General features: G+C 35.1%; 1 long non-coding RNA gene across 1 annotated transcript in view; it reads right to left on the minus strand.

Moving 5' to 3' along the window:
• Positions 1-2,962: 2,962 nt before the first annotated feature.
• The window catches only part of LOC308617275, a 208,126-nt gene continuing 185,047 nt past the window's right edge, over positions 2,963-26,041 (minus strand). Inside the window, exon 5 of the long non-coding RNA XR_014015845.1 lies at positions 2,963-3,011. This is a non-coding gene — a long non-coding RNA (uncharacterized lncRNA). The remainder of the gene's footprint in view (positions 3,012-26,041) is intronic.

Raw genomic sequence — 26,041 nt, forward strand, 5'->3', positions numbered from 1 at the left:
AAATATCTTAGCACCTGCTGGTACATAAGCAGGCAAGATAGAAAAGAATTCCCAAAACAGGTCAATGATAGTTTTGTTGTTGTTGTAATATTTGAACATGTCATACATTAACTTGAATGAAACTAATACAAAAGCATTTATTTTTATTAGGCAAGTATTACGTAGGAAGGAAAAATAAAAGATGACTGTTAAGCCTACTCTGACTATAGTATTTACCATATTTCAGGTGTGGTATGAGGTACCTGACACTCTGATCCCATTGAATTTTCAGTATAATCTTGCCAGAGAAATGGTATGGGTCTCAACTTATAAAGGTAGAAACAGCAGCAGAGAAAGATGTGTTCAAGGTTACCTAGGAACTTTGTCAAACCTATCACTATTTGCATTTTATCCTCCTGTTTAGGGCTTTGTTGTGTTCATGTCATAATTTTGAAAGCAAAAATTTGTATAGATTAGGACAAGTTTAACTTGGAATATATACTTAAAAAATATGTAACATGATTATGAATTTTAAAATTTTGGATAAACTAATTTAGCTTTTATATATATGTGTATACTTGGATAAAATAGGATCATATAATATATCTTGTGACATGTGCTTTTTACATAACAGTATATTGTGAATATATATCCATGTCAATAAGATATATTCTACTGCTTCATTATTTAAATTTTTGGATTCCTTTATTCAGTGCATCCCCTACCACCAAACATTTAGTTTTTATTTGCTATTAAAAACATTATTATAACAACCTTAATGGTTCACGCTTTGTGTACATATTGTGGAAATAATCACTTCTTTCTTTGGGCTACACTCCTAAAAGGAGAATTGTGGTTTTGGTGTACTCTAAACCTTCCATATTCTATATTACATATCTGTGGCTGCTATGGATCATAAATTCCTCAAGGAATGATGCTTTCTTAATCCTTTCTCTATCTCAGCTATGCATTTGTTTTTAAAATGATTACATTTCTCTTCAGTATCTTTTGTCCTAGATATTTAGCAGCTTATAGAAAAATGCATGGGTAGCAAAAAAAATTAAGGAGTTTGGTTTTATTTCAGAAACAGTATTAAGTGGATATTTTTTTTTTTGTCATAGATCTCTTCATCTGGCCTAGCTTTGTTTTTCTTTTTTTTTTTTCCATTGAAGTCTTTAAATGTGATTTTTCCTGTTGAGAATAAAATTCAGTTTTTTTTTTTTTTTTTTTTTTTTCTTTTTGCGGTATGCGGGCCTCTCACTGTTGTGGCCTCTCCCGTTGCGGAGCACAGGCTCCGGATGCGCAGGCCCAGCGGCCATGGCTCACGGGCCCAGCCGCTCCGCGGCATATGGGATCCTCCCAGACCGGGGCACAAACCCGTATCCCCTGCAACGGCAGGCGGACTCTCAACCACTGCGCCACCAGGGAGGCCCTAAAATTCAGTTTTAAAAAAAAAAAAAGCAAAGAGGAAAACAAAATAGAGTGAATACTTTTCACTCACCAAAAGAGTTACATGTGTTCAGTGGATGGTTATGGAGTGAATCAATTAGTAAACCAGTTGATCACTGAATGAAACAGGAGAAAATCTGTCCCTATCTTTCCATTCTCTGGATGCTTTCCTGTTCTCCTCCTGCTTTAGAAGGCATCAAAGACCAATTGGAAGGTGGGAAGAATTTCAGGGGAAGAAGATCTCATGAGTTACCTCAGTCTAGTGTCTTGACACCGGTGAAATCTTTACTGTTGGAAGCCGCCTGGTTTTGTGATTTACCGAGTCTTGACAAAGTGGAGACTCCCTGAAGTTATCTTTATCAGCATCATCTTTTGAAAAATGATATTAAGTTTCAGCAGTTAAGTTCTAAAATGCTTGACTTCTTTCTCAGCTTGAACTTCTTGCCCCTCCTCCTTCATATCTTTTAAAACAAATTTCCTGTCAAGTTAGTGTTTACTTTATATTCACTTTTAACAAGTATATAGGCCTGTGACTAATCCAGAGAGAATTATAATGCCAATCCTATTGACAAAATTGAAATACTGAAATGGAAAAGCATACATTTCCACTCTCTTTCCCAATAATATTAACCTGTCACTTCAGTGCTGTATCAAAATTCCCTTGGCTTCTTTTCTGAAATCAAATTTGCCCAAAGCCCTGAGAAATCACATTTTCATAAGCAACTTAGTCAGGGTACATCCACAAGGCCCTGGAGTGAGATTACCACATTGCCCCCCATTAAAAACTTCTCTTATGTGATATTAAGAACTTTGAAAACTGACTTGTGCTTCCCTATTAAACTCATCCTCAGGATTTAGGGGGAATTCTTAATTAGCTTCTTATGCTCTAGTTAATGTGCTAACCGGTTGAGTTTCCATTTCAAAGGCAACTTGATGGAAATGTGCATGTTTCTCGTTTAAGCAATACAACACTCATATCAGCACAATAATTTTGCATGAAACTCAGCATCATGGAAAAATGATACTGAGTTTCATGCAAACATCATCTCACAACTGTGAGAGCGATAAACACGAAGATGAATTTGCAGTAGAGGAAGAAATCCATTTGCACCATGTTACCTAATTTTAATTTTAATAGGCAGACAACTACAATAGTCACATGCTGGAAGGAAACATTGACTGAAAAGAGCCAAAGAAGATATTACCATATAATTTAAAATACACATTCCATTGTTTATATACAGTGCTTTTTTTTTAAATCAATACATCATAGAACATTCAGAGGTTAGAGCAGAAATGCAATGTAAAATTATAAATCTCTGGATAATGAACTTTTTCTTTTCCATTATACAGCAGTTAGGCAAGGAAAACAGCCCTTGATGATCAAGACAAATGCAATGCCACTAAATATTACATCAAATGCAAAAATACAAATATTTTACATAATATCGTATATAGTTTGACATATAGTTTTACATATATATGTAATATATATGTATATACTATATTACAATATAGTTTTACATAATATCATACCTTGCAGAGCTGTGTACCATGCATGAAAAAGCTCTGAGATGGAGGGCCTGAGAGGCAGAAAGAACGAAGACAGCACATCAGAGAGACAAGAGAGAGAAAAATGCACAGTAAAAGCATTTTAGAGCTTGTGATTAACAAGGGCATCAGTAAATATCTGAAAGTCAATATAAGACCATTTAAAAAGGTTTTAAATGCTCCTGGCAATTGGTGGACCAATTACCAGCAAAAATCTTCTGAACACACAGGAAGGGTTCTGTTGTCTAAACAAACCTAAAAGCAAACTAAAAATGAATGTCTCTGGTTTCCTGTGGTGAGTTCTGCCTAATGCATCAGGAGAAACATGTAGCTACCTGCCACATTATATGAACAATATGTGTATACGTGCACACACCCTCCATATATCACATTTAATCATAATGGAATTCTAGATGCCGAAACCTGGATCTTCAAAGAAGCAGTGTATAAAAAAACAACTTTTGTTTTACCAGAAAGGCCTCTGCAGATAAATGATGTGAGAACTTTGACTAAAAATACCTGTTGATTGATTTGCATATATTGAAGAATCCTTGCATTCCTGGGATAAACCCCACTTGATCATGGTGTAAGATCCTTTTAATGTGCTATGGATTTTGTTTGATAGTATTTTGTTGAGAATTTTTGCATCTATGTTCATCAGTGATATTAGCCTGCAGTTTTCTTTTTTTGTGACATCTTTGTCTAGTTTTGGTATCAGGATGATGGTGGCCTCATAGAATGAGTTTGGGAGTGTTCCTCCCTCTGCTATATTTTGGAAGAGTTTGAGAAGGATAGTTGTTAGCTCTTCTCTAAATGTTTGATAGAATTCGCCTGTGGAGAAAAGGGAACCCTCTTGCACTGTTGGTGGGAATATAAATTGATACAGCCACTATGGAGAACAGTATGGAGGTTCCTTAAAAAACTAAAAATAGAACTACCATATGACCCAACAATCCCACTACTAGGCATATACCCTGCGAAAAGCATAATTCAAAAAGAGTCATGTACCACAATGTTCATTGCAACACTATTTACAATATTCAGGGTATAGAAGCAACCTAAATGTCCATCAGCAGATGAATGGATAAAGAAGATGTGGCACATATATACAATGGAATATTACTCAGCCATAAAAAGAAATGAAATTGAGTTATTTGTAGTGAGGTGGCTGGATCTAGAGTCTGTCATACAGAGTGAAGTAAGTCAGAAAGGGAAAAAACAAATACCGTATGCTAACATATATAAGGAATCTAAAAAAAAATGTTTTTGATGAACCTAGGGGCAGGACAGGAATAAAGATGCAGACCTAGAGAATGGACTTGAGGACATGAGGGGGAAGGGTAAGCTGGGATGAAGTGAGAGAGTGGCATGGACATATATACACTACCAAATGTAAAACAGATAGCTAGTGGGAAGCAGCTGCATCACATGGGGAGAACAGCTCAGTGCTTTGTGACCACCTAGAGGGGTGGGATAGGGAGGGTGGGAGGGAGATGCAAGGGAGAGGGGATATGGGGATATATGTATGCATCTAGCTGATCCACTCTGTTATACAGCAGAAACTAACACAACATTGTAAAGCAATTATACTCCAATAAAGATGTTCAAAAGAAAAGAAAAGCACCGGTTGAAGACAGAATTGATTTTTAACTTACTTTAGGAAGCGAGCAGCAGATAACACATAAGGAGAGTATTTCAGTCTTAGCTTGAATGTTTCGCCTTACTTTAATACGTGTTTATATTAATTGTGTGCATATTATATAAATATATATAACTCCACTTACCATGATACAGTAGGGTTTATATATTATAATTGATATGTTAATTTAAATATCATGTTATACAGTAATATATAGAAGAAAAATAGGTAACAACAGTTTTAAAATACCCTTTTATTCAACAACTCAACAAAAAATAGTTTTATAATTGGACAACAAAAAATAGATTGCCCATATCACACGCATGTTTAGATACTTATGTGGGAAAAGAAAAAAGATTAAGAGTACACATATCAAATAACCTGTGAGGATTTGTATAATTTTCAGGGTCTATGTTAAACAAATTTATTTTTATCTCTACTTTTGGGGGATTTAATATGGTTTTTACTTTGTTGGTCAATAAATGGATGGTGTTTTATATAGTGTAAGTCATATTCTCTTGTCAGCTATAAGGAGGGTAAAGAAAAATGTGCACTTCAAAACAATGCTTTGAATAAAAAGAAAACTTTGAACATATGTGAACAGTAGGTTTTTTTAACCACTGCATTTTATGAAAGTTGTATTTTAAAGAGATGTTAGTTTTTTCATTTTTGCTTAGTTTTACTAAAAGTTTATCAAATATAAATTTGTTTTAAGTACTGTCACTTTTTATGCAGACCTGCTTTTCTCAACCATCCTTCCCATAAGTACATACCATGTTTACACTGTCTTCAGTCACATGAAATCCATGTTGCTTCAGAGTTCCACACCATTCAAGAGTAACCACTGAATAACCTGCATTTTTGAGTAGTGTGAACTGTACAATGCACCTTTCTCGCTGAGTGTTTTTGAAAGCATCTGAAACAAGAGTGCTTGTATTTTCTACCCTGGGTTTGATTGTTGTGTCAGGCTTGTGAATGATGTGTCTTCAAAGAGATATTTTTTTAAAAGCAGAATGTATACTTACTCACCAAGGGTGTGTTTAAACAGAAACAGTAGCTTTGACCTATCCCATGCCACATAGTATTGCAAATCTATTCCAGAATAAAGGTGAAAGTTGCACTGAAAGGACTTAAAACTATTCTAGTGTATTATTTTACTATTAAATGATGACTTTTCTTTAGACTCCACCCTCTCCTGCTGTTAAGATGAACTACCATCATGCTATCTATTTTACTTGTTTCTCTATTCTCGGTACAGGAATATTTAGTTATAATTATAATACTTTATGCAATAAAATAAAAAATAGAAAATAAAAACAAACTAATATTCAGTCTTATAATCTTTTCCCAAAAGACTAAGAGGTAAAAGGTAAAATTTTGCAAAGAATTTTCAAAAAGACACACGTTTTGTTTAAATAGCATATTAATCCTACAGATTAAAACCGTGTGATAGGAGAAAGGTAGAATCTATCATTTGCGGTCAGGGAAGTCTTCCTGAAACTGGTGGCCTTTGTGCTAGGCCTTGCTTTCAGAAAGTTTGAACAATAGCAAAGCTGTAAGTACACTTACACCTTACACAGGGTGTACTTACACAGGGTGTAGTTTTCTCTTTATTCATGCCCAACTCTGTTCCCGGAATCTCTAGAACCAAATAGGTAGCTATGATGCTTAATCTTATGTGTCAGCTTGACGGGGTCACAGGTGCCCAGATATTTGGTCAAACATTATTCTGAGCGTTTCTGTGAGGATGTTTTTGGGTGAGATTAACACTTAAATTGGTGGATTGAGTAAAGATTGCCTTCCCTAATGTGGGCAAGTCTCATCTAATCGGTTGAAGGCCTGAATAGAACAAAAAGGCTGCCCTCCTCTGACTAAGAGAGAACCTTTTCTGCCTGCTGTCTTCAAAGTGGGACACAGGCTTTTTCCTACTTTCAAGCTAAACTGAAACATTGACTCTTTTTGGGTACTGAGCCTGTGGCCTTTAGACTGGAACTATATCATCAGTTCTCCTGGTTCCCAGGCCCTTGAACTCAGATTGGAGCTCTAGCATCAACATTCTTGTGTTTCTAGATTACTGATTTACTCTGCAGATCTTGGAACTTGTCAGTCTCTTAATTATGTGAGCTAATTCCTTATAATAAATCACTTTATATGTACATACATGCTATTGGTCCTATTTTCTCTAGAAAGACCTAATACAATAGCCAAGCAATTTCACTCCATCCTTATTATCTTCCATACCTGAAGACTTTGTATAGGCCAGTTAACCTCTGATATGCAGTGAGGAAGGTAGTTACAGCAGGATGTCAAATTCCTTCCTTCCAAATCTCTGATTTGATTATTCAGACTTTTATCCTTTTTTCAAGGATTTATGTGTAGAAAGAGGAAATACTGTTCATATTTTGCTATTCCTTTGTGTATGTGTAAAAGATTCTTAGTTCCATTATGAATCTATATAATAATCTTATGCATACATTCATTATACAATATTTTGAACATCTGCTATGTTCTAGGCATCCAATACACAGGTAAACAAAACAAAACAATGTGGCAGTTTCTAGGGACAACATGTTTATTGAGAAACGATATAAAAGATAAAGGCTTAGTGTGATTAATCAACAATTGAAAGCTAAAGGTGAAACCCAGAGGGCTTCTTTAGTATCAAGAACTGTGATGAGTCTGAGGTTTTACCCTGTTTGTTTTTTGTAACTTTTACTTTATATTGGAGTATAGTTGATTAAAAAGTTGTGTTAGTTTCAGCTGTTTTACAAAGTGACTCAGTTATACATATTCATGTATCTATTCTTTTTCAAATTATTTTCCCATTTAGGTTATTACGGAATACTGAGCAGAGTTCCCTGTGCTATACAGTAAGTCCTTGTTGGTTATCTATTTTAAGTATAGTAGTCTGTATATGTCAGTCCCAAACTCCAAATTTATCTATTCTCCAAACTTTCCCCTTGGTAACCATAAGTTTGTTTGCTGTGAGTCTGTTTCTATTTTGTAAATAAGTGCATTTGTATCATTTTTCTTTTTAGATTCTGCATATAGGTGATATCATATAATGATTGTCTTTCTCTGTATGACTTCACTTAGCATGATAATCTCCAGGTCCATCCACATTGCTGCAAATGGCATTATTTCATTTTCAATAGCTTAGTTATATTCCATTGTGTGTGTGTGTGTGTGTGTATACATATACACCACATTTTCTTTACCCATTCATCTGTCGATGGACATTTAGGTTGCTTCTGTATCATGGTTATGGTTAACAGTGCTGCAATGCACTTTGGGGTGCATGTATCCTTTCAAACCATGGTTTTCACTGGATATATGCACAGGATTGGGATTGCTGGATCATATGGTAGCTCTATTTTTTAGTTCTTTAAGGAAACTCCATAGTGTTCTCGATAGTGACTGCACCAACTTACATTCCCACCAACAGTGTAAGAGGGTTCCATTTTCTCCACACCCTCTCCAGCATTTATTGTTTGTAGATTTTTTGATGACAAGCATTCTGACTGGTGTGAGGTGATATCTCATTGTGGTTTGATTTGCATTTCTCTAATAATTAGTGATGTTGAGCAGGTTTTCATATGCCTTCTGGCCATCTGTATGTCTTCTTTGGAGAAATGTCTATTTAGGTCTTCTGCCCACTTCCTGATTGGGTTGTTTTTTTGATATTGAGCTGCATGAGCTGTTTGTATATTTTGGAGATTAATCCCTGGTTGGTCGCATCATTTGCAAACGTTTTGTGCTATTCTGTGGGCTGTCTTTTCATTTTGTTTATGGTTTCCTTTGCTGTGCAAAAGCTTGTGAGTTTAATTAGGTCACATTTGTTTATTTTGTTTTGATTTCCGTTACTCTAGAAGACAAATCAAAAAAGATCTTGCTGTGATTTATGTTAAAGCATGTTCTGTCTATGCTTTCCTCTAGGAGTTTTATAGTATCCAGTCTTACATTTAGGTATTTAATTCATTGTGAGTTTATTTTTTTATGTGGTGTTAGGGAACGTTCTGGTTTCATTCTTTTACATGTAGCTGTCCAGTTTTCCCAGCACCTTTTATTGAAGAGACTGTCTTTTCTCCTTTCTCATAAATTAATTGACCATAGTTGTGTGGGCTTATTTCTGGGCTTTCTATCCTGTTCCATTGATCTATATTTCTGTTTTTGTGCCAGTCCCACATTCTTTTACTTTTTTGTTTTTTTTGTATGTGGGCCTCTCACTGTTGTGGCCTCTCCTGTTGCAGAGCACAGGCTCTGGACGCACAGGCTCAGTGGCCATGGCTCAAGGGGCCAGCCGCTCTGCGGCATGTGGGATCGTCCTGGACCGGGGCATGAACCCGTGTCCCCTGCATTGGCAGGTGGACTCTCAACCATTGCGCCACCAGGGAAGCCCCCACACACACTGTTTTGATGAATGTAGCTTTGAAGTACAGTCTGAAATCAGGGAGCCTGATTCCTCCAGTTTTTTTTTTCTTTCTCAGAATTGCTTTGGCTGTTCAGAGACTTGTGTTTCCATACAAATTGTAAAATTTTCTGTTCTAGTTCTGTTAAAATTGCCATTGGTAATTTGATAGGGATTGCATTGAATCTGTAGATTGCCTTAGGTGGTATAGTCATTTTGACTATATTGATTCTTCCAATCCAGGAACATGGTATACTTTTCCATCTGTTTGTGGCATCTTCAATTTCTTTCATCAGTATTTTATGGTTTTCAGAGTACAGGTCTTTGCCTCCTTAGGTAGTTTTATTCCTAGGTATTTTATTCTTTTGATGTGCTGGTAAATGGGATTGTTTATTTACTTTCTCTTTCAGATCATTTCTTGTTAGTGTATAGAAATGCAACAGATTTCTGTGTATTAATTTTATGTCTTGCAACTTTAACTGAATTCATTGATGAGCTCTAGTAGTTTTCTGGTAGTGTTTTTAGGATTTTCTATGTATAACATCATGTCATCTGCAAACAGTGACATTTTACTTCTTCTTTTCCAATTTGGATTCCCTTTATTACTTTTTCTTCTCAAATTACCATGGCTAGGACTTCTAAAACTATGTTGAATAAAAAGAGGCAAGAGTGGACATCCTTGTTTTGTTCCTGATCTTAGAGGAAATGCTTTCAGCTTTTCAATTTTGAGTTTGATGCTAGTTGTAAGTTTGTCACTTATGGCCTTTATTGTGTTGAGGTATGTTTCCTCTATGCCCACTTTCTGGAAAGTTTTATCATAAATGGGTGTTTAATTTTATTGAAAGCTTTTTCTGCTTCTATTGAGATGATCATATGGTGTTTATTCTTCAGTTTGTTAATGTGGTGTATCACACTGATTGATTTGCATATATTGAAAAATCCTTGCATCCCTGGGATAAATCCCACTTGATCATGGTGTTTGAGCCTTTTAATGTCTTGTTGGATTCAGTTTGCTAGTATTTTGTTGAGGATTTTTGTGTCTGTGTTCATCACTGATATTGACCTGTAATTTTCTTTTTTTGTAGTATCTTTGTCTGGTTTTGGTATCAGGGTGATCATGGCCTCATAGAATGAGTTAAGGAGTGTTCCATCCTCTGTAATTTTTTGGAATAGTTTCAGGAGGATAGGTGTTAACTCTTCTCTAAATATTTGATTGACTTCACCTCTGAAGCCATCTGATCCTGGACTTTTGTTTGTTGGGAGTTTTTAAATCACACTTTCAATTTCATTCCTTGTAATTGGTCTGTTCATATTTTCTATTTCTTCCTTATTCAGTCTCAGGAGATTGTACCTTTCTATGAATTTGTCCACTTCTTCTAGGTTGTCCCTTTTATTGGCATATAGTTGTTTGTAGTAGTCTCTTATGATCCTTTGAATTCTGTGTGGTGTCTGTTTTAACTTCTTTTTCATTTCCAATTTTATTGATTGTAGCCCTCTCCCTTTTTTTCTTGATGAGTCTGGTTAAAGCTTTATCAATTTTGTCCATATTTTCAAAGAACCAGCTTTTAGTTTCATTGATTTTTTCTCTTGTTTCCTTCATCTCTATTTTATTTATTTTTGCTCTGATCTTTATGATGTCTTTCCTTCTACTAACTTCGGATTTTGTTTGTTCTTCTTTCTGTGGCTGCTTTAGGTATAAGGTTAGGTTATTTATTTGAGATTTGTCTTGTTTCTTGGGGTAAGATTTTATTGCTATAAACTTCCCTCTTAAGAATATTTTTGCTGCATCCCATAGGTTTTGGATTACCATGTTTTTATTTTCATTTATCTCTCTGTATTTTTCAATTTCCTCTTTGATTTATTCAGCAATCCATTTGCTGTTTGGTATCATATTGCCTAGCCTCCACGTTTTTGTGTTTTTTACACTTTTTTTCTAATATTTGATTTCTAATCTCATAGCATTGTGGTTGGAAAAGATGCTTGATATGATTTAGATATTCTTAAATTTACTTTGTGGCCCAGCATGTGATCAATCCTGGAGAATATTCCATGTGCACTTGAGAAGAATGTGTATTCTGCTGCTTTTGGATGGAATGCTCTATAAATATCAATTAAGTCCATCTGGTCTACTGTGTTAAAGCCTGTGTTTCCTTATTGATTTTCTGTCTGGATAATCTGTCCATTGATGAAAGTGGGGTGTTAAAGTTCCCCACTATTATTATGTTACTGTCAATTTCTCCTTTTATGGCTGTTGGTATTGGCCTCATATATTAAGGTGCTCCTATGTTGGGTGCATAAATATTTACAATTGTTATATCTCCTTGGATTGATCCCTTGATCATTATGTAGTGTCCTTCTTTGTCTTTTGTAACAGTCTTTATTTTAAAGTCTATTTTGTCTGATATGAGTAATGCTACCCCAGCTTTCTTTTGATTTCCATTTGCATGGAATCCCTTTTTCCATCACTTTACTTTCAGTCTGTATGTGTTCCTAGATCTGAAGTGGGTCTCTTGTAGACAGCATATATATGGCCTGTTTTTTTAATCCATTCAGCCAGTCTTTGTCTTTTGGTTGGAGCATTTAATCCATTTACATTAAGGTAATTATAGATATGTATATTTTTATTGTCATTTTGTTAATTGTTTTGGATTCGTTTCTTTAGTTCTTTTTCTCCCTTTAATCTTTTGTTCTCTTCTCTTGTGATTTGATGACTAATTTTAGTGTTTTGTTTGGATTCTTTTTTCTTTTGTGTATCTATTGTGAATTTTTGGTTTGTGTTTCCCACGAGGTTTTGATATAGCAGTCTATATATAAACAAAATTGTTTTAAATTGCTGGTCTTTTACTTTCAAATGCATTTCCAATATCCTGCATTTGTACTCTCTTCACAATTGCTGGTTTTGATATCATATTTGTGTATGGGTGATTTCCTACCTTTATGGTATGTTTGCCTTTACCAGTGAGCTTTTCCATTTGTAATGTTCTTGTTTCTAGTTGTGGCCTTTTATTTTCCACCTAGAGAAGTTCCTTTACAATTCATTGCAAAGCTTCTCTTGTGCTAAATTCTCTTAGTTTTCCTTGTCAAGCTTTTGATTTTCCCTCGAATCTGAATGATAGCCTTGCTGGGTAGAGTATACTTGGTTGTAGGTTTTTCCCTTTCATCACTTTAAATATATCATGCTGCTCCCTTCTGGCCAGCAGTTTCTTCTGAATAATCAAGGGATGTCAAGTGGTGTGTTTAGTGGACAGCTGTGGGCTCAGGAAGACTTAGGCAGCATGTCTGATGGGTGGAGCTGTGTTCCAACCCTGTTGGTTGTTTGGCCTGAGGTGTCCCAGCACTGGAGTCTACAGGCTGTTGGGTGGGACAGGTCTTGATGAGAAAATAACAGCCTCCAGGAGGGCTCACGCTAATGAGTACTCCCCAGAACTACCACTTCCAGGGTCTTTGTCCCCACAGTGAGCCACAGCCCCCCACACACACACACCTCCACAGGAGACCCTCCAATACTAGCAGGTAGGTCTGGACTAAGTTCTTATGAGGTCACTGCTTTTTCCCCTGGGCCATGGTGCACATGAGACCTTGTATGCACCCTCCAAGAATGAAGTTTCTGTTTCCTCCATTCCTGTGGAATTCCTGCAATCAAATCCCACTGGCATTCAATGCTGGATTCTCTTGGGGCTCTCCTACCAATGCCAGACCCCCAGACTGGGGAGCCTGACATGGGGCTCAGAACTTTCACTCCTGTGGGGTAACTTTTGTGATATTCTTTTCCAGCTGTACAAACATCACCATAGTCTGGAACAAAGCGTAGTCATTAATTTACTCTCAAAACATGCATGTGAGCAACCCATGGAGAATTGTTTGCCAACATTAGTAACATATAAAGGGAATCTAATCTCTAAAGCCAAAAGGAAGAAACTGCTGAATATCAAGTCTAGGACTTACTTACAAGACAGGAGTTTGTTTTCTCAAGTTGGATAAGCCTGTTATTGTCAACATCAATAGCTTAATTGGGAAGGTGTTGGACCCTGAGATATGGGATTGGAATATTGATTGATATACTTGAAAATCTGAATCCTCTGGGCTCACAGACATGACCCACTCCTCTCTTTTAAAGACTGGTGTTCTCTCCTTTCTTAATAATGATGCAGATGCTTCTAATTTGAAAAGTGTCAATATATCCATTTCAAGATATATTCCCACTTCCCCTCCTGACCACTAGATCATTGGTTGGATTAGGTCTCTCAATCTAGTCAAGCAAGATTTTGTCTTGCTTAGAGAGGAAAGGGATTATAACTGAATGAGCCTCAGTATCTAGTCAACATTATAAAACTCACACAGAGTTTGATAACTGGAAAGACTTGAGATACCACAAGATATACTCACATAATAATGGTAAAAGATATAGGATAGCAAGAGAAAGAAAACCCAGGCAAATAACAGAGATCTGAGACTTCCAGCTATAGCTGCCTGGGCCCTTCCTCAGTCATATAAGATGGGCATCACCTTCAGATTATGAACTTCCAAGATACCCATGCGGTATTTTGGTTTCAGGGGTGCAAAAGCAGCTGATGAGCTCCCTAAAGAGTCATTTATACTCTGTGTATAGCTAAAAATAGGCCATATAAAATCTAGGTGGTACATTTTATTCCTCTCTTGACCAAGAGTTAGTATCATGGCTCCAGATACTCCTGAGAATAAGCACAGAACTACCATAGATTAGCTGCAAGTTAAGTCTACCCTTACAGAGTTCACCTCTTCCTTGTGACCCCAGGTCAAATATTCTTAATTACAAATGTTCATCATTTTTTAAATTTTCCATCTTTTACAACATTCTTAAAATCATATGTAAGTATTAGTCAGTAAGATATAGATATGACTTTAAAGCAGAGTTGTGTAAATTATGGACTACTGACCACATCTGATCCACAGGCATGTTTTTGCATAGCTCTGGATATGATATGTTTTTTAGTATTTTTAAAGGGTTGTAAAAACAAAAATGTTAAAATAAATGACCCCAAAAGTCTAAAATATTTACTATGTGGCTTTATAAAGAAAAACTTTGCCAACCTTTGGTTTAATGTCACATTTCAGTCTACCAAATATTTCAACATACATTGTTAATAATCATTCAAAAGGTGGGAACCTCTTCTATCTCCTTTTGCTAGTGAAATTTGAATTCTATGAAGAGCATCAACAGATTGTTTGAAAAATTTTAAACTAGCATGGTAGATAAGATTAATTTGATTGATTATAACCAACATATATATTAATTATCAAATGCATTCAGAAATTGAATTAAAACCCCTAAAGATCTTCTGTAGTTGATAAGCAAGAGAAAGAATTATATTTTATTAGTAATCAATTCATTGCTATTGTTCTTTAATAATTTAAGAATTGGCAGGGAAACTAGACCACCTAATCTCTATTAATTATCCATTAAATTTTTAGTAGCTCTACCTTCCACTTCATTTCCCAACCATTTTAAATTAACTATCTGTACATTTTTACTCAGTTGTTATGATATTTTCCCCATTTCTTTTATGGCCTCCTCTCTTTTGAATGATCCTAATATGTTTCTACTCTTCAGTCCTATTTGAGGGAGATGAACTAACAGGTCTGTTATAGCCTTACTTATTACACCCTGCTCTTCTACCAATAGGAGAATCCTACACTTGCACCTTGGAGCCCATCAAAGAACCAATCATCACTCAGGTCAATGGCATAAAATTAGAGGACACTTTATTATCACCAAATGTCCAATCCAAAGTAATGTGTCATTGATTATCTAACAGTGAAGTTGGACAATTCTCCCTTTCAAGGTATGCCTTATGTACCCTCAATTTTATCCAGCTCAACATATTGGGAGTTTATCCACATTTTTGCAAAAGTTGCAACTAATGAGGATCATGAATAGGACAAATATGTCCTTCCATTTTGCAGCATCTAATGCAAGGAAAATAACTCCCTGTTGCCAAAATATAAAATCCATTTTCACATTGACTTCCCAGAAATCTATTCATATTAGTCTACAAAGTGATTTAAATCTTTGATTAAACAGATTTCAGTTTCATTTTTCTCTTGATTTCTCCCTGCAGCAATATATATAGACTTTTTTAGTGATTATTTGTCAGGATGAGGGGGCATTCAGATCAAAACACAAATCTGTGCAACCCTTTTTTGCATCACATCTTTCCCCATTATAAAGAGTCATCAGCCAAAACTCAGCAGCCCTAGAGACCTCAGCCTCTTTTTTAGTTATTTTCATTTTCACCAAAGAGGACAAAAGAATTCAAAGTCAAAAGTATTGCCTGAATTCCAATCAGTCTGAATGTCCTCTGTATTCCATTGAATTCATCCTCACGCTGTGGTTCTACCTCCAAATTCCATTCTTATTTTTCCTTCCATCACTGGTCTTAGCAATTTAGCAACCTCAGATCAAGGGTGGACTTAGAGCCAGCCTGACTCTTCATTACAGTTTTCCTCATATTTCATTCTCCCAAAGAAATCATTAGTTAATATTTAATCATAAAGTTGGGGTTATTTGAATTTTCACTGTATCACCTGTGAAAAATTGGATAATTGAAGGTATCATAAAACTCCACTGGGTATATTCAAATAAACCTTTACTAAAAAATACCATTAACCATGAGAAAGAATAGAAAAAATGCACAGATAAACAGGTTGAAAACTTACAGAGGCAATTTTCAGCGTTCTTTTCTTTTTTTTTTTTTTTGATTAAACTTTACTCTGAATAATTGTAGATTCATATGCATTTGTATTAAATTAAACAGAGAGATTCTGTATACTTTGTTTCTCTAAAGGAAACATCTTGAAAAATTATAGAAAAACATCATAACCAGGAAATTGACAAGGATACAATTTACCAATCGTATTGAGATGTTCCCAGTTTTATTGTACTTATTTATGTATATGTTATTTACTTCTTCACAGTTTTATCATGTATAGGTTCATGAATCCACCACCATAGTCAAGATACACTTTCATTAACAAGAGGATTCCCCTGTGTTACCCTAATATAATCACAACCCCTTTTCTCCTGCACCTTGACTTCCATAATCTTCTATCCATTTCTATGATATCATGTCAAATGTTACATAAATGAAATTACACAATATGCCATATTTTGGGTTTGCTTTTTTCACTCAGTATATATCCTTTGAAATCCATCCAAGTTACTATGTGAGTCAATAGCTTGATCCTTTTATTGCTGAGTAATATTTCATGGTATGGTTTTTGAATACTGAACTAGCCTAGCACATGTGGAATATATATCCTTTTGTTTTCATATATTGTTGGATTTTATTTGCTAATATTTTGTTGAGGATTTCTGTGTCAAAGTTTATGACAGATACTGGTTTGCAGGTTTTTGTTTATTTTTGGTCTGGTTTTGGTATCACAGTAATACTGGCCTCACAAAATTAGTTTGGTAGCATTCCTTCCTGTTCTATATTCTGGAGAAATTGTGTAAAATTGGTATTAAGTCTTCTTTAAGTATTTGATAGAATTCTCCAGGGAAACCATCTGGGCCTAGCGATTTCTTACATGGGAACTTTTAAAAATTCAATAAATTTAATGGCAATAGGACTATTCAGATTATACATTTTGTTTTGGTTAAGTTCGGTAGCATAAGGATCTTGAGGAGTTGATTCATTACTTCTAAGTTGTTGAATTTATAAAGTTTAAGTGTTCCCTTATGCTTTTAATGGATGCAGGATCTGTAGTGATATACTGTTTCATTCCTGATATTGATGATTTTTGCCTTCTTATTTTTTTGTCAGTCTTGCTAGAATTTTAATCATTTCATTGATTTGGGAGGAAAAAATAACTTTTGTTTCATTGATTTCCTCTGTTCTTATGTTCTGAATTACATTAATTTCTGCTCCTACTTTTATTAATAATTCTACTTGCTTTGAGTTTATTTTGCACTACTATTTCAAGTTTCTTGAGGTAGAAATATATATTATTGATTTGAGCAATTTCCTTATTTTTTTAAAATAAACTGTGTCTTGTAACAGTGGTAGATGTTTGCAAAAATTGAGAAGATATTAGAGGGTTTCCATATATTTTATATTCAGTTTCCCCTGTTATTAGCATCTCACATTAGTGTGCTACATTTCTTATGCTTAGTGAACCATTACCTAAGGTCCATACTTTATTAGATTTATTTTTGACTTAGTGTCATTATTCTGTTCCAGGACCTCATTCAGGACACTACATTACATTTATTTATCATGCAGCATTACACTTAACTGGGCAATATCTCAAAAGTCCCATGTTTTTGATGACCTTGACAGTTTTGAGGAGTACTGGTCAGTTGTCCAATCAGAATGGCTCTCTCATCAGAATTTGCCTGATGACTACCTCATGATTAGAGTTCATGGATTTTTAGGAAGAAAAGCATAGAGGTAAAATGTCATTTTCATCACATCCTATCAAGGTTACATACTATCAACATACGTATATCTATTGATCTACCATTAAAACCATCTGGACCTGGTGCTTTTTCAATTTCTTTATTAGATATGGGCCTATTTAGATTATCTATTTTTCCATGTCTGAGTTTTGGTAATTTATGTTTTTAAAAGAATTGGTGCATTTCATCTAATTTATCAAATTTGTGGGCTTAGAGTTGTTCCTATTATTCCTTTACTGTTTATTGTTTATTTATAATGTTCATGCACTCAGTAGTAACAACTTTTCTTCCATTTCTAATATTGGTAATCTGTATCTTTCCTAGGTTTTTCTTAGTAAATATGGCTGAGGTTCATTTATTTTATTGTTCTTTTCAAAGATTCTGCTTTTGACATTGATTTTTCCTATTTTCTCATTTTTCTATTGTATTTATTTTCTAATTTTTATTATTTCTTCTGCTTTATTTAAGTGGAAATATTCTTCTTTCTCTTGTTTCCTAAGGTGGAAACTTTTAGATTATTGATTTTATATCTTCTTTTCTAATATATGCGTTTAATACTATAATTTTCCATCTAAGTTCTGCTGTCACTGCATCACAAAATACTGATGTTTTGTTATCATTTTACTTAGTTTAAGATATTTTAAATTTTTTCTTAAGACTTCTTTTTTGATCCATTATTTAGAAATGTGTTGTTTAATCTCCAAATATTTGAGAGTTTTTAGCTACTTTCGGGCACTGGCTTCTAATTTAATTCAATTATGGTCTGAAAAAGTACTTTCTATAATTTCTATTTGAAATTTGTTTAGGTGTATGGGGTTTTTTAATTTTAGGTTTTTAATTGAAGTATAGTTGATTAATAAGGTGTTAGTTGCAGGTGTACAGAAAAGTGATTCATTTATACACATACATATATCTATTCTTTTTCAGATTCTTTTCCCATATAAGTTATTACAGAGTATTGAACAGAGTTCCCTGTGCTATACAGTGAGTCCTTGATAATTATCTATTTTATACAGAGTAGTACCTATATGTTAATCCCAAACTCTTAATTTATCCCTCCCTCCACCTTTCCCCTTTGGTAGTAATAAGTTTGTTTTCTAACTCTGTGAGTCTGTTTCTGTTTGGTAAATAAATTCATTTATATAAAATTTTAGATTCCACATATGTGATATCATATGATATTTGTCTTTGTCTGGCTTACTTGACATAGTATGATAATCTCTAGGTCTATCCATGTTGCTGCAAATGGCATTATTTCATTCCATTTTATGGCTGAGTAATATTCCATTGTATAAATGTACCACATCTTTATCTATTCATATGTCAATGGACATTTACATTGCTTCCATGTCTTGGCTATTGTAAATAGTGCTGCTATGAAAATTGGGGGATGTGTATCTTTTTAATTAGAGTTTTCTACAGATTTATGCCCAGAAGTCAGATTGCTGGATCATATGGTAACTCTATTTTTTGTTTCTTAAGTATCCTCCAGACTGTTTTCCATAGTAGCTGCATGAACTTACATCCCACCAACAGTATAAGAGTTCCCTTTCCTCCACACCCACTCCAGCATTTACTGTTTGTAGACTTTTTGATGATGACCATTCTGACCAGTGTGAGGTCAAAGCTCAACTGTAGTTTTGATTGGCATTTCTCTAATAGTTAGTCACGTTGAACATCTTTTGATATGCTTTTTGGCCATCTGTTTGTCTTCTCTGGAGAAATGTCTGTTTAGATCTTCTGCCCACTGGTTGTTTGGGTTGTTTTTTTTTGATATTGAGCTACAGGAGGTTTTGTATATTTTGGAGATTAATCCCTTGTCAGTCACTTCTTTTGAAAATATTTTCTCCCATTCTATGTGTTGTCTTTTCATTTTGTTTATGGTTTCCTTTGCTGAGCAAGAGCTTTTGAGTTTAATTTGGTATCACTTGTTCATTTTTGTTTTTATTTGCATTACACTAGGAGGTGGATCAAAAAAGATGTTGCTTCAATTTATGTCAAAGAATTTTCTGCCAGTGTTTTCATCTAAAAGATTTATACTATCTGGTCTTACAGTTAGGTCTTTAATCCATTTTGAGTTTATTTTTGCATATCATGTTAGGGAACGTTCTAATTTCATTCTTTTACATGTAGCTGTCCGGTTTTCCCAGCACCACTTATTGAAGAGATTGTCTTTTCTCCATTGTCTATTCTTGACCCCTTTGATTTGATTTATAATTGACCATTAATTAATGTGTGTGGGTTTATTTCTGGGCTGTCTATTCTGCTCCCTTTATCTATATTTCTGTTTGGGGGCCGGTACCATACTGTTTTGATTACAGTAGCTGTATAGTATATTCTGAAGTCAGGGAGCCTGATTCTTCCAGGTACATTTTTATTTCTCAAGACTGCTTTGACTATTCAGGGTCTCTTGTGTTCCCATGCAAATTTTATGATTTTTCGTTCCAGATCTGAAAAAAAAATACCATTGGTAATTTGATAGGGATTGCATTGAATCTGTAGATTACCTTGGGTAACACCAGCATTTTGACAAAGTTGATACTTCCAGTATAAGAACATGGTGTATCTTTCCATGTGTCTTTGTCACCTATTTCTTTCATCATTGTCTTGTAGTTTTCAGAGTACAGGTACTTTTCATCCTTAAGTAGGTTTATTCTTAGGTATTTTATTCTTTTCAATGAGATGGTAAATAGGATTGTTTCCCTAATTTCTGCTCCTGATCTTTCATTGTTAGTGTATAGAAATGCAACAGATTTCTTTGTATCAATTTTGTATCCTGCAATTTTACCAAATTCATTGATGAGCACTAGTAGTTTTCTGGTAGCATAATTATCATAGTACACATAGAAAATCCTGTCATCTGAAAAGAGTGACAGTGTTACTTGTTTTCTTATTTAATTTTTTTTTCTTCTCTGATTGCCGTGGCTAGGACTTCCAAAACTGTTGAATAAAGTGAGAAGTGTGGACATCTTTGTCTTGTTCCTGATCTTAAAGGAAATGCTTTCAGTTTTTCACCATTGAGTATGATGTTTGCTGTGGGATTGTCATATATGGCCTTTACTATGTTGAGGTAGGTTCCCTCTATCCCTACTTTCTGGAAAATTTTATCATAAATTGGTGTTGGATTTTTGTCAAAAGCTTTTTCTGCATCTACTGAGATGATCATACGTTTTTTATTTTCATTAATCAATGTGGTGTATCACAAAGATTGATTTTGGAAATTGAAATACCCTTGCATCTATGGGATAAATCCCACTTGATCATGGTGTATGATCTTTTTAATGTATTGTTAGAGTCAGTTTACTAGTATTTTTTTGAGGATTTTTGCACTTATATTCATCAGGGATATTGGCCTGTAATTTTCCTTTTTAGTGATATGTTTGTATGGTTTTGGTATCAGGTTGATTGTAGCCTCAAGCATAAGTTTGGGAGTGTTCCTTCCTCTGCAATTTTTTGTAATAGTTTCAGAAGGATAGGTGTTAACCCATCTATAAATGTTGATTGAATTTGTCTGGGAAGCCATCTGGTCCTGGACTTTTGGTTGTTGGGAGTTTTTAAATTACAGTTTCAATTTCAGTACTTGTAATTAGTCTGCTCATATTTTCTATTTCTTCCTGGTTCAGTCTTCAGAGATTGTACCTTTCTAAGAATTTGTTGATTTATTCTAGATAGTCCATTTTATAGGCATAGAGTGTTTGTAGTAGTCTCTTATGATCCTTTGTATTTCTGTGTTGTAACTTCTCCATATTCATTTCTAATTTATTAAATTGAGCCCTCTTCCTTTTTTTCTTACTGATTCTGGCTGAAGGTTTATTGATTTTGTCTATCTTTTCAAAGAACCAGCTTTCAGTTTCATTGATCTTTTAATATTTTTTAACAGAGTTATTGGAGTATAATTGCTTTAAAATGGTGAGTTAGTTTCTGCTGCATAATAAAGTGAATAAGCTATACATATATCCCCATATCTCCTCCCTCTTGCATCTCCCTCTCACCCTCCCTATCCCACCCCTCTAGGTGGACACAAAGTACCAAGTAGATCACCCTGTGCTATGGGGCTGCTTCCCACTAGCTTTCTATTTTACATTTGGTGTTGTATATATATCAGTGCCATTCTCTCAATTCGGCCCAGCTTACCTTCACCATCCCTGTGTCCTAAAGTCCAAACTCTACATCAACATCTTTATTCCTGTCCTGCCCTTAGGTTATTCAGAACCTTTTAAAATTTTTTTTTGATACCATATATATGTGTTAGCATACAATATTTGTTTTTCTCTTTCTGACTTACTGCACTCTGTATGACAGTCTCTAGGTCCATCCACCTCACTACAAATATCTCAATTTGGTTTCTTTTTATGGCTGAGTAATATTCCACTGTATATATGTGCCACAACTTCTTTATCCATTCATCTGTCGATGGACACTTAGATTCCTTCCATGTCCTGGCTATTGTAAACAGTGCTGCAATGAACATGTTGGTACATAACACTTTTTGAATTATGGTTTTCTCAGGGTACATGCTCAGTAGTGGGATTGCTGGGTCATATGGTAGTTTTATTTTTAGTTTTTTAAGGAACATCCATACTGTTCTCCATAGGGGCTGTATCAATTTACACTCCCACCAACAGTGCAAAAGTGTTTCCTCTTTTCCACACCCTCTCCAGCATTTATTGTATGTAGATTTTTGAGGATGGCCATTCTGACTGGTGTGACGTGATACCTCACTGTAGTTTTGATTTGCATTTCTCTAATGATTAGTGATGTTGAGCATTCTTTCCTGTGTTTCTTGGCAACCTGTATATCTTCTTTGGAGGAATGTACATTTAGGTCTTCTGCCCATTTTTGGATTGGGTTGTTTCTTTGATATTGAGCTTCATGAACTGCTTGTAAATTTTGGAGATTAATCCTTTGTCAGTTGCTTCATTTGCAAATATTTCCTCCCATTCTGAGGGTTGTCTTTTTGTCTTGTTTATGGTTTCCTTTGCTGTGCAAAAGCTTTTAAGTTTCATTAGGTACCATTTTTTAATTTTTGTTTTTCCATTTCTCTAGGAGGTCGGTCAAAAAGGATATTGATGAGATTTACATCATGAAGTGTTCTGCCTATATTTTTCTCTAAGAGTTTTATAGTGCCTGGCCTTAAATTTAGGTGTTTAATCCATTCTGAGTTTCTGTGTATGGTGTGAGGGAGTGTTCTAATTTCCTTCTTTTACATGTAGCTGTCCAGTTTTCACAGCAACATTTATTGAAGAGGCTGACTTTTCTCCATTGTATATTCTTGCCTCCTGCATCAAAGATAAGGTGACGATATGTGCCTGGGCATATATCTGGGCTTTCTATCCTGTTCCACTGAACTGTATTTCTGTTTTTGTGCCAGTACCATATTCTCTTGACTACTGTGGCTTTGTAGTATAGTCTGAAGTCTGGAGCCTGATTCTTCCAGCTGTTTTTCTTTCTCAGAATTACTTTGCTATTCGCAGTCCTTTGTGTTTCCATACAAATTGTGAAAAATTTGTTCTAGTTCTGTGAGAAATGCCATTGGTAGTTTGATAGGGATTGCATTGAATCTGTAGATTGCTTTGGGTAGTATAGTCATTTTCACAATGTTGATTCTTCCAACACAAGAACATGGTGTATTTTTCCATTTATTTGTATCATAGATGTTTCTTCTTTCTTGAGGTAGGATAGTATTGCTATAAATTTCCATCTTAGAACTGCTTTTGCCTCATCCCATAGGTTTTGCGTCACTGTGTTTTCATTGTCGTTTGTTTATAGGTGTTTTTTATTTCCTCTTTGATTCTTCAGTGATATCTGGGTTATTTAGTAGTGTATTGTTTAGTCTCCATGTGTTTGCTGTTTTATAACTTTATTCCTGTAATTGATATCTAGTCTTATAGCACTATGGTCAGAAAAGATACTTGATATGATTTCAATTTTCTTAAACTTACCAAGGCTTGATTGATTTGTGACCCAAGATATGATCTATCCTGGAGAATATTCCATAAGCACTTGAGAAGAAAGTGTATTCTGTTGTTTTTGGATAGAATGTCCTATCAATTAAGTCCATCTTGTTTAATATGTCATTTAAAGCTTGTGTTTCCTTATTTATTTTCATTTTGGATGATCTGTCCATTGGTGAAAGTGGGGTTTTAAATTCCCCTACTATTACTGTATTACTTTTGATTTCCCCTTTTATGACTATTAGCACTTGCCTTATGCATTGAGGTGCTCCTATGTTGGGTGCATAAATATTTACAACTGTTATATCTTCTTCTTGGATTGATCCCTTTATCATTATGTAGTGTCCTTCTTTGTCTCTTATAATAGTCTCTATTTTAAAGTCTATTTTGTCTGATATGAGAATTACTACTCCAGTTTTTTTTTTATTTCCATTTGCATGGAACATCTTTTTCCATCCCCTCACTTTCTGTCTGTATGTGTCCCTAGGTCTGAAGTGGGTCTCTCGTAGACAGCATATATATGGGTCTTGTTTTTGTATCCATTCAGCCAATCTATGTCTTTTGGTTGGAGCATTTATTCCATTTATATTTAAGGTAATTACCAATAGGTATATTCTATTTTTAAAGATCTATATCACTTTATTTACTTATTTATTAATTTATTTATTTTTGGCTCTGTTGGGTCTTTGTTGCTGCGCAGGGGCTACTCTTCATCGTGGTGCACAGGCTTCTCATTGTGGTGGCTTCTCTTGTTGTGGAGCACAGGCTCCAGGAGCGCAGGCTTCAGTAGTTGTGGCTCACAGGGTTAGTTGCTCCATGGCATGTGGAATCTTCCCAGACCAGGGCTCAAACATGTGTCCCCTGCATTGGCAGGCAGATTCTTAAACACTGTGCCACCAGGGAAGCCCCCAATAGGTATATTCTTATTGCCATTCTTATAGGTTCATTGTTTTGGATTTGTTTTTGTAGACCTTTTTTCTTCCCTTCCATTCCTAACACTTGAGATTTGATGACTGACATTAGTGTTGTGTTTGGATGACTTTTTCTTTTTTGTGTGTATATGTATGGTAGATTGTTGGTTTGTTTTTACCATGAGGTTTTGTTATAGTAGCCTATGTATATCAAATGTTTTCTCAGGTCGTTTCCCTCTCTCTTCTCCTTCTAGGGTTCCTGTAATGCAAGTGTTGGTGCATTCATTGTTGTCCCAGAGGTCCATTAAACTACCCTCATTTCTTTTCATTCTTGTTTCTTTATTCTGTTCCACAGCAGTGATTTCCATCATTCTGTCTTCCTGCTCACTTATCCGTTCTTCTGCATTGGTTATTCTGCTACTGATTCCTTCCTGTGTATTTTTTTATTTCAGTTATTATATTATCCATCTCTGTTTTTTAAATTTTCTAGCTCTTTGTTAAACATGTCTTGTATCTTTCTTATGCCTCCCTTCTTTTTGTGAGATATTGGATCATCTTTACCTGAAAGAGAATTTAGAGTAATGATAGTAGATGGCCTATCTCAACTTAGTTGTTCTGGGTTTCATCTTGTTCCTTTGTCTGGAATGTATTCCTTTGCTGTCTTATTTTGTCCAACTTCTTTGCTTGCCGTCCCACAGGCTGCTAGATTATATTTCCTCTTACTGTTGTCTGCCCCCTGGTGGAAGAGCCTGCTCTAATAGTGTTGTGCCAGCTTCCTGGTGAAATGGACTGGTCCTTGCCTAGTGGTGGGTGGAGCTGTGTCTCTTCCCTCTTGTGGGCAGGCCATGTCAAGGGTTTTTATTTTGTTTTTTGTTTTTTAATTGGAGTATAGTTGCTTTACAATGTTGTGTTAGTTTCTACTCTATGGCAAAGTGAATCAGCTATATGTGTACATATATACCCTCTTTCTTGGATTTCCTTCCCATTTAGGTCACCACAAAGCATTGAATAGAGTTCCCTGTGCTAACCAGTAGGTTCTCATTAGTTACCTATTTTATGCATAATATCAATAGTGTATATTTGTCAATCCCCATCTCCCAATTCATTCCACCCTCCTCTTTCTCCCTGGGTATCCACACATTTGTCCTCTACATCTGTGTCTCTATTTTTGCTTTGTAAATAAGATAGTCTATACCAATTTTTTCAGATTCCACATATATGCATTAATATACAATATTTGTTTTTCTGTTTCTGATTTACTTTACTCTGTATGACACTCTCTTGGTCCATCCGTGGCTCTACAAATGAACCAAATTCATTCCTTTTTGTGGCTGAGTAATATTCCATTGTATATATGTAACACATCTTCTTAATCCATTCCTCTGTTGATGGATATTTAGCTAGTTTCCATGTCCTGCCTATTGTAACTAGTGTGGCAGTGAACACTGGGGTGCATGTGTCTTTTTGAATTATGGTTTTCTCTGAGTACATGCCCAGTAATTGGATTGCTGGGTCACATAGTAGTTCTATTTTCAGTTTTTTAAGGAACCTCCCTACTGTTCTCCATAGTGGCTGTACCAATTTACATTCCCACCAACTGTATAGGAGAGTTCCCTTTTCTCCACACCCTCTGCAGCATTTATTGTTTTTAGATTTTTTTGATGATGGCCATTCTGACTGGTGTGAGGTGATACCTCATTGTAGTTTTGATTT

This window comes from Mesoplodon bidens, assembly GCF_964165515.1.
Source record: "Mesoplodon bidens genome assembly, chromosome: 5".
NCBI classification, from domain to species: Eukaryota; Metazoa; Chordata; class Mammalia; order Artiodactyla; family Ziphiidae; genus Mesoplodon; species Mesoplodon bidens.